The following is a 9,332-nucleotide window of genomic DNA, read 5'->3' on the forward strand; positions in this document are numbered from 1 at the left end:
TGACTAGTATTCACAGGACAGGTCTAGGAGCAGTTTCCTTAGGGTAGAAATTACCATATGAAGCAGATGAGCTGTGCCAGGGTGTCCTGTACAGCTGATCTGCTTCACTGGGTGAAACACACGTTGCTCATTGTTGCCGCCCATTGATGCTGCAGGAAAACAGGTGATGTGTTCTCCTGGGGCGCAAGGGGTCCCACCCTGCACACCCTGGGAATTCCTGTAAAGTAAACAGATGGCTGCCAAAATGGCCCAAATTGATACCACATTAAATAGTGGGCATGACCTGTGGTATGACAAGGGGCATGGGCATCTCTTTGCTTGGTCTTTGGGCCACCATAAAAGATGTTATGGTGGCACAAAGGCAATGATAGGCAATGTCTGATTCCACCTTTGGTGCTTTTCCAGTCTATGCCACCACAAACTTTGTACCCTACTTTGCCCATCTTCAAATATGAAAGGATCAAACTTTTCTCCTTGACAGAGGAACTGACACTCTTACTACCTGTAAAGTGAGATCCTCAGGCAAAAAGCGCTCCGTGAAAAGTATGTTTTATCTATTTATATTACATGGTAAGATACAATACAGTGCATTTTTGTGCTTGTGAAAATGTGCCTGAAGACTGAAAAACCAAGCCAGCTGTTTCTGTGCCTAATTTTAAGCACCCAAATTTGAAAATTTAGGGCACTGTACATAATCTGTGCTATTTAAAGCCAAATGGCTTGGCATGTTGAAAAACGTAAAGCTACTTTTCATCGTTTGTCTTTTTTGCTGTTTTAATGCTGTGCAAGGCAGGGGGTGGATTTTTCTGTGTGGTTTGAAAGAACCTAGCATCTTCTGGGGACTACTGCTATACCGAACGAGTAAACACTAACGCAAACTAAACTATTTTAACTTCATATTTCAGTTACTTTATTGTTTAAGAAAGGTTTTGGATTGCCAGGCTTGTAGAGACTCATGTCCCGTTCATCAATACACATGGGCAAGATATCTCTGAACTTGACCTGCCCCAATTCTATGGATGAGAGGAGTTCATTGTTCACGTTCATTGAATTCCCAGGCTTTATATCAAGAGACAAGGATGCTACTTAGTGGCAATTGTGATGGTGGTTCTTGTGGTATGGACACATTCCCACTATAAACTGGACTGAATCCACCTATTCATTTCATGCACTGAACAGCTGTCAGAGGATGAAGAAAAGCCAGATTCCCAATAAAACCTGGTGTCCCAGAAAGGACAGATCCTGTATATAGTTTTTCCATGCAGGTTTTATACATGAGCCGCTTTAAGGTAATGCTGGTGAGGATTTACAGTCCACACCCTCCAAACCCCTTTTTCCCTCCTTACCTTTGAGAACGAGAAAATCAATACACTTTTAATTAAAAAGTGAACTAAAATAGAAAACGTCTTCCAGTCTACAGTAAAATTTTCAAGCCAGACTATATTTTTGGTACTAAGTAATAAACCCCTAGGGTGGGGTGGGGTTTATCAAGGAATAATAGAAGACCCTTTAGCTATAGTGGCTGCGAGTGGCTCTCTTAAAATATACTTATGTTGGACTACAATATTTTAAAATGATTACTAGTACTTTGTGCACAAATTTAAAGCCATTTTGTAGTAATTACATAATAAACTTCCAAGACAAATTGCTGCAAACCCTTGCATTCATTATATATTGCTGTTATTCAGATCACGCAACTTCACTGCTAAATCTTTAGAATAAACCATATCTATTTATGTTTGCATCTTTCCTCCCTAGGGTGAAAACTTGCATATGCAATTGGAAGCAAGAAACTCTTTTGCCTTCACTCCTGTAGAGCATCCTATTTAGAGAACTTCCCAGAAATTCATCATCATGAAATGAAGAATATTCACATTTTCTTTGGATAAAAACTCCAGAAAAATACAAAGATCACTTAGCAATAGCACACAAGTCTTCTACTTTGTACAGGTTCTAGTCTAACCTCTCATGATAATGATTATTTTAGCACGCTAAGAGTGGGAAGTTTGTATATATTAGCCTATGGTGACAGGAGCACGGTCCCATTTTCGGAAATGACTTAGCAACTTTTGAACCCAAATTTTACCAAAAGTCACTGGGACTAAAGTTGCTTAAGTGCCTAAATCACTTCTGAAAATGGGGCTAATGTACTATTGGAAATGTAATCCATAGCTATCCATCACATGTGGTTCTTACTTTATCCTGTTTTTCTATGAGGAAATTCTACACAAATTTTAAAATTATACTTACACTGTGCTATCACTTTATGTTAATGAAGTTAGTGGCTAGGAAGTATTAGTCACACTTGGAGCAGAAGGCAGAGGCTTGCAGAGGGTTCTCAGACCCTGCAGGAGTTCCCTGGACTTGGACCAACCTCCAAAAAAGCCCAAGCTCTGAGCAGACGGGCTTATCCTATCAGCTTTTCATTTAAAATATCTTTGTTCCTTCTTTCATGGTACCATATACACATGGCATGCCCTGTTTCATCTCTTTTGAAAGGTCCCTACCTATTTCATATTCAAGTCCTTGAAGACCCGCTCCTGTCATGTTACCTGGCTGACACATATTTTAAATGGAAAAAAAAAAGAAAAAGAAATAAAAGGGAGCAAAGGATGTTACTTCCCCTTCTATTGGTTAATTGTTTATCTGCCTGTGCTTTGACTTCAGGTCTTTGGAGCAAAATGTTTGGAAAGCAACTGGCCCATAGTGGACGCTACCTTAAACAAAATAATGCCTAGCCCACTGAGAAGAGTGCTGGTTTCGGACATGGAAAAACTTGGCTGTATATTGGCATCTGCCACTGAGATGATGAATGTCCTTTGTCAAATCAGTCCATCTCTTTTTATTGCTGTTTTCTTTCCTGTTATTTTTCTATTGAGCCTTTAAGCTCCTTAAAGGAAGGACAGTCTCTGATCACGTTTACATACACTGCTTAATTTAGGGGTAACACCAACACTGTTAGGTTCTGTAGGACCTACCATAACACAAGCCATCCACAACAAGATCATTGCACTCCAAATCTCCAGTTCTCCTTTCATCAAGAAAGTGTGGAAAAATAAGAAAGACGTAAAAGCACATGCCTGCTCTCAGCTGTGAGAATCCATCAGCCACAGAAGTCAGGTGCATGAATAAGAGCAGAATTTGACACTTGCATGCATTGTACCTTCTCAGATTGCCAAAGTGCCAGATTATATTAAATCTGGGGCTAACTAAAATCGACTGTTTTTTCAATCATAAGATATCTAAAACTGTAGATAGGCCTAGAATTGGCAGGAGAACTTGCACCGTTTCTCCAGAGATACATCGCACACTAATACACATTCTCTTTGGTAACACAGTGCTTGTTTAACTTTGGCTACCACGTATTAGTTATTTTGCACCTCTTATAGCACAGTTAAACAGACATCCCTACTGCATGAGGGTGGCTCAATTTTACTGCAGTCAAATGAATTAGACTAGACACAAGCAGGTTACAAAACAATAAAGGAGTTGCCAAGAATCCAAAAAACCCCCACAAACCATTATTAAAATGACAAAACTTGGGATCAGTGACTGTAAACAATTTTCACCACCTAATTAAACATCCCATTAGTGTTTTCAAAAGAGATGGTTTGGCGGTGGCCACTCGGAAAACTGTTGACTTTGCAATGGCTTGTGCTCCGAGTTAATGGAGTTGATTTCAAACAAGCACTTCCCCTATGTAATTCATTACAATTGCATCAAATCCTTTGTGTAATGCCGATCACTCTGGAATCAAAACATGCACGCATATCGCCTAGCACATGAGCGAGAACTAAACACACTGGGCATACACATCACAGCCAGAAAAACAGGGCCGTGTTCATCCACACCAGTTTTGGGGGAGGATGGGGATTATTTGGATGCTTGTGTTACCCCTGCTGAAAACCATGCTATGAGGAAAGGTTTGCAACTATTAGGAAAAAAACAACGGGGGAACGAACTATGAAGCGTTCAACGATTAAGCAGAGATGCTATTCTCAAAGTGAAAAATTTAAATGAAAGATTTTTCAAAGTCTTTTCTAGCTCATCAGGGCTGTATACATTGGTTTTCCTTGTACTGTTTTTTACAATGCAGTAAATAAGGAAGGCACACAGGTTATAGCAACCGTCTCCATCTGGACTCCCGCGGTTCACAGGGAACCCCGTTGGGTCAGTGCGCCTCCATGGAAGGGTTGGCGGCACTCCCAGGCTCACAATTGACACAACTTGCCTGAAGTTTCACAGTTAGTCGTACTGGGAAAAACTCTCAGGTTCTGACACCTATTCCACTGTGGAGCAAGACGTGACCGTAGCTTGAAGAAGATGCTATAAGGCAAGTGAAATGAAAAATTAAGGAGAATGAGGCTCACTGAACTGGTTTAAATCAGCGAGGTATTGTTTAGAGCTGGCTTCTCTCCTTCTCTTTATCTCTCCTCAGTAGAACGGCACTCAAAATGTATTTGTTTATGTAGATTGGACATCTTCCTACTATTTGAATTAGCAATATAAGTATATTCCATATCAGCATAGACATACTTGATGTATTTAATGTCAACATTGCTAGCAACAATGAAGATTGGAAATATTTCTCTGCTTGTTGGCCATGGAATAAATTTGCCAAACAGAATCAGTGTAGCTCTAGAGTTTAAATTAATGCAAGCAGCACTGTTATCAGTAGTCTTTAGCCTGCCACTCTTAGCTTATAACAGAAACATTTAGGAATAGGAAGCATTACATCTGGCTACAGCTGCATATTACATGGTCCATTGAGACTCAGATGCTGATGGCTGAACTGAATAACAAACAGCTGGGTATAAATGCAAAGATCAGGAAATCATAAGAAAATGCTTGTACAGTATCTCTGAAGTCTCAAACACAATAATACTGTATTAGTGCTATAAGCATTACAGAATAAAATAGCCTGAGGACTGGAGTTCAGTTCCCTAAAATGGGGAACCAGCTACTTCAACGCTGGTAGCAGTAGATTATTTCTTGGCTACTGTAATATTTACTACTCAAACACATTTTAAAATACTTATGGAGTCGAACTGGGTAAAAATCCACCAGTTACACAAGGTTGCAAACTCAGCTTGCTAGCATGTTTGGTAGCTTGCCAACCATAATATTATAACTAAACATATTTTTTCCCCTCTAATTCAGTACCATCTGAATGATAGACAGTAAGTCTCAGGAAAAGCTGAATATTGATGGATTGCTCCCCCCCCATCCCCATCCCCATCCCCATCCCCATCCCCATCCCATCAGTTGTGTCATGTGTTGGGAAACAATGGTTCATTCCAGAAGTGATGGAAGTCCAAATCTTAGCAGAGTGAAAAAAGTCATGGGAATCACAATTCCAAACTTGCTTTAAGATGTTAAGGAAAATGTAATACTGTTTGCAGTCCTGGATCCTTGAAACTCCATCTGTCCTATTGGATGGAGATGCCTTCTTGTTAAATGGCAACATTACCGTTATCCACCAAAATACATCATGCAGGGTGCCATATCTTTACGACTGATGCTAAATTCAACTGAGTAATGCACATGATGCAGAAAGCCTGAAGGTTAGTGCTAAGTAAACTAGCAAATACAGAAAAAAGGCTGTGAATGGCAGAAGGAAAAAAAATTAAACAACATAAATCCCCAATAAACAGCATAACAGGAAGAAAAGAGTACGCTTATACACTTACATCAAGTGAGGCTATTAGAAAAAGCAAACATGAATAATTTTGGAGTATAAAGCTAAGAACCACATTCCTAAATGTTTGGTGCTTTTCAAATGTGCCTACAAATTGAAAATCCTGCAACTCTCTTCACTGCTGGTTTCTGCCTGCCCCATCTCCTGGACTTATTTTGTTGTGCATGTTTGTAAACTGGAAGATAATATATACTGAATTTTTGTAAATCTGGAAAAAATGAAGGGAGAACTGAAGAGCTATAGGCCCTCTGGGGCTTACTTTGATAGAGAACATATCTTTATTGAATGCTATTATCATGGAATCAGTGGCTTGGGAGGCACTCAAAGTGCTGAGCTTTCAGAGGCAGCCTAAGGGCCAGAGAAATCTTCCAAAGACTGGAGAAATCCCCCAAAAGCCTGAAGAGAAACAGGTTTGGCTCATTCAAAGAAGAAAGATAATCTGAAGAGGCTTGAAAATGAGTTTTGGATTCTGAAGGGAGAATAATTTGAATTCAGTAAGATAATTTTAGTAATCTAATTCTGCTTAAAATACCTGACCTATGTGACAGATGTAGCATGGAAGAAGGGAGATGTTGCAAAAGGGTGCAAAACTGTCTTCTCACCCCTTCAGGGTTGAGTGGTGGTGGTGGGAGGAAAATGTCCCTCTCTCTTCAATCATAAAAGTGCTTTTCTTGAAAAGGAAATGGACGTGGGCACATTATACCTTTTGAAGCTCAGGAGCTGGCATAAAGATGAAAGCGGCTCTCTTTTGGGAGCTAGCAGCAGCCACAAAACATTTAGAAGATAAAGTTAAAATGCAGGACTTGGGACCTCCAGACATGGAATTTCAAACTAGAAAATAAAATTACAGATGGCTTTTTCCAGCCAGTCTGATAGGTAACAGGCTGCCCATGCAGTTCTTCATAATACTATAAAAAATAATTTAAAAAACCCCACACTTGTTATTACACTAAAAAGGTGGACAAAAGTAGATTTAACTTTAATAGAGTAAGTTGCATCGATTCCTGTAGTGGAATAGGCAATAGGCATAACCTGCCTTTGCCAGTACTCACGGAGAGCTCTGAGAATTCAGGGACATTAAGAAAGCTAATGTACTTTGGCTTTGTTCTAATTACTTTTTTAATAAGTTTTGCTGGACCACTAAGAATAGATGCCATCCAGGGAACTTGAGAATTCAGTCACTCCAGTACTAATGCTCATAACCTGTTCTAATCAAACTGTGGGCACCTTGGACAGGACTCACATAATGTACTTGAATCCAGCTGCTCCCACTGTCACCCCCTATAGCAGTGACAGGTTTCTGCCACAGTCTCGACTAGGGGCCTCTTTCTCCAGGTGGTGAACAACCACAAAGAGAGTGTGTGCTCCAGTTGGCATGCTCTCTTAGACACGTGTTGAAAGTTTGTAAGCTCAAGTAGAGCCATTTTCCCAGGGATAAGAAAACAGAGTGAAAGAACTACAGGAGAATCAGCAGGTAGGCATTCACTTGAGTTTACAAATTCCTTTAGTCACATGACAAATACCATGGTCACAGCCAGCCCTGGGGGGGGGGGGCAGAGCCCAGGGCAAATCAGCCTATATGGGGCCCCCTTAACCCTGAGCAGGGACATGGTATCCCCGAAAAGCGGGGGGGGGGGCGCCGTGCTTCTTCCACAGTGCAGGGCTGAGCCACCAGCTCCAGCTGGGCCCTGCGGGAGGGGCCGTGGCCACTCCGCTCGGCTCTGCAGGGGCCCCCAAAATGTGGGGGCTGGGGCGGTCACCCCAATTTGCCGTACCCTAGGGATGGCTTTGACCATGGTCATCACCAACTGACTAGCACTCAAAGTTACTCACAAGCGTAAGGGCATGCAGGATCATGCCCTCATTTATTTTCAAGCATTCATAATTAAATCATTAAAAATTTATACACACGCCACTGGCAGAAGTAATCATGTGATAAATCCAAGCCAGTTTCCACACTGGGAGGAAGAGGCACCGTTCAAGCACTCCACCTGCACACAACTTACACTTCTCATTCCATTAAGGCAAATGCTAACTGTGTGAACATTGAGATGACTGAAATTCTTCCTACTGGAAAACAAAATAAAATCTGTCAGAAAAATGTCAGCTCTTTGCCTGAAAACTGAGAAGATCTAATCCGTATGACTGGCAATATTCAGCCCCAGACCAGAGGTCTCATATCTCATGGGATTTCAGAGCTATATATGCCACATTTATCATAGAATTATAGAGAAGGAGGGCTGGAAGGGACCTCCAGAGGTCACCTAGTTCAACCCGCTACCTAAGGCACGGTCATCCTTATCCAAACCATCTTGCACAAACCATAATCTAAACTCTATATAAGACTACTGTCAATCCTGATACAATACAGACCTAACACCATAACCCACCACAGGAAAAACAGAAACCACAGCAGCCAACATCCAACTTCTATAAAAAGTTGTCAATATATGTGGAGCTTTTTTTGTTTTCTTATAGGGCCGGAGCTGGGGCAGCCATGGGGGGGGGAGGGCTGGGACAGCAGGGAGGGGGCCAGGGGGCTCATGGCAGAGCCCCCCATGAAGCGTGAGACAGTGGGGGGCAGCAGGGATCACCCCCCTGCTGGACAGCAGTCAGTGAGTGGGGCTTTTTTTTTTCCCCCAAGAGCCGGGAGCTGGGGCCAGGCGGGGCAGCCATTGGGGGGGCTGGGAGAGCAGGCAGGGGATGGACCCCTTGCGATTTGGGGATTTGGCTGATTCGGCAGCAGCTGAATCTCTGAATCAGATTCAGCTGAATTGATTCGGGAAAGTGATTCAAATCACCAAATCATATCACTGTCCCCTGAATTGGCTGAATCCAAATCCGAAGCGAATACTAGCGGCTTCGCGCAGGCCTAGATCATCCCTGACCAGTGGCTATCCAGCCTCTTCTTGAACATCTCCAGTGATGGAGAGTCCACAACTTCTCCAGGCAGTTTCTTCCATCGCCGCACTGTCCTAATAGTGAAGAAGTTTTTCTGGATACCCAATCTTAACCTATATTTTGCTGCAACTTCAAGCCACTGGTCTGTGTCCTCTTCTGCAGCAAGAGAAAAGAGGTGTTTTTCCTCTTCTTTATGGCAGCCCTTCAAGTATTTGAAGACTGCTATCATATCCCCTCTTAAGCACCTTTTCCTCATGGTGAATATGCCTAGTTCCTTCAATCTCTCCTCGTATGACTTGCCTTCCAAGCCTTTTATCATCTGTGCTACCCACCTCTAGACACTCTCTAACTTCTCCACATCCTTTTTAAAATGTAAAGCCCAGAACTGCACACAGTACCCCAGATGAGGCCTAACAAGTGCTGAGCAGAGAGGCACTATCACCTCCTGTGCTTTGCACCTAATGCTTCTATTGATGCATCCTGAAACTGCAATCACCTTTTGTGTGGCTGCATCACACTGCAGGCTCGTACTGAGCCTGTGATCTACCAAGACTCCCAAATCATCTTCCATAATACTGCCAGCCAGCCGTCATGCATTTTATACTTGTGTTTTTGATAATACCCCATGAGGCGTAGCACCTTGCATTTGTTAGCCCTAGCCCAACTTTCCAATCTGCAGAAATGCTTCTGAATTGCACTTGCATCCTCCAACATCCTTCCTTGTCTTTCCTAG

At 42.2% G+C, this 9,332-nt stretch overlaps 1 protein-coding gene across 13 annotated transcripts in view; it reads right to left on the reverse strand.

The window, feature by feature from the left end:
- The window catches only part of CELF2 (CUGBP, Elav-like family member 2), a 1,030,042-nt gene that overhangs the window by 350,833 nt on the left and 669,877 nt on the right, over positions 1-9,332 (reverse strand). The gene's annotated exons all lie outside the window — the stretch shown is intronic.

The sequence above is a fragment of the Gavialis gangeticus genome, unplaced genomic scaffold, assembly GCF_001723915.1.
Source record: "Gavialis gangeticus isolate Ggan-Ray unplaced genomic scaffold, GavGan_comp1, whole genome shotgun sequence".
Lineage (NCBI taxonomy): Eukaryota > Metazoa > Chordata > Crocodylia > Gavialidae > Gavialis > Gavialis gangeticus.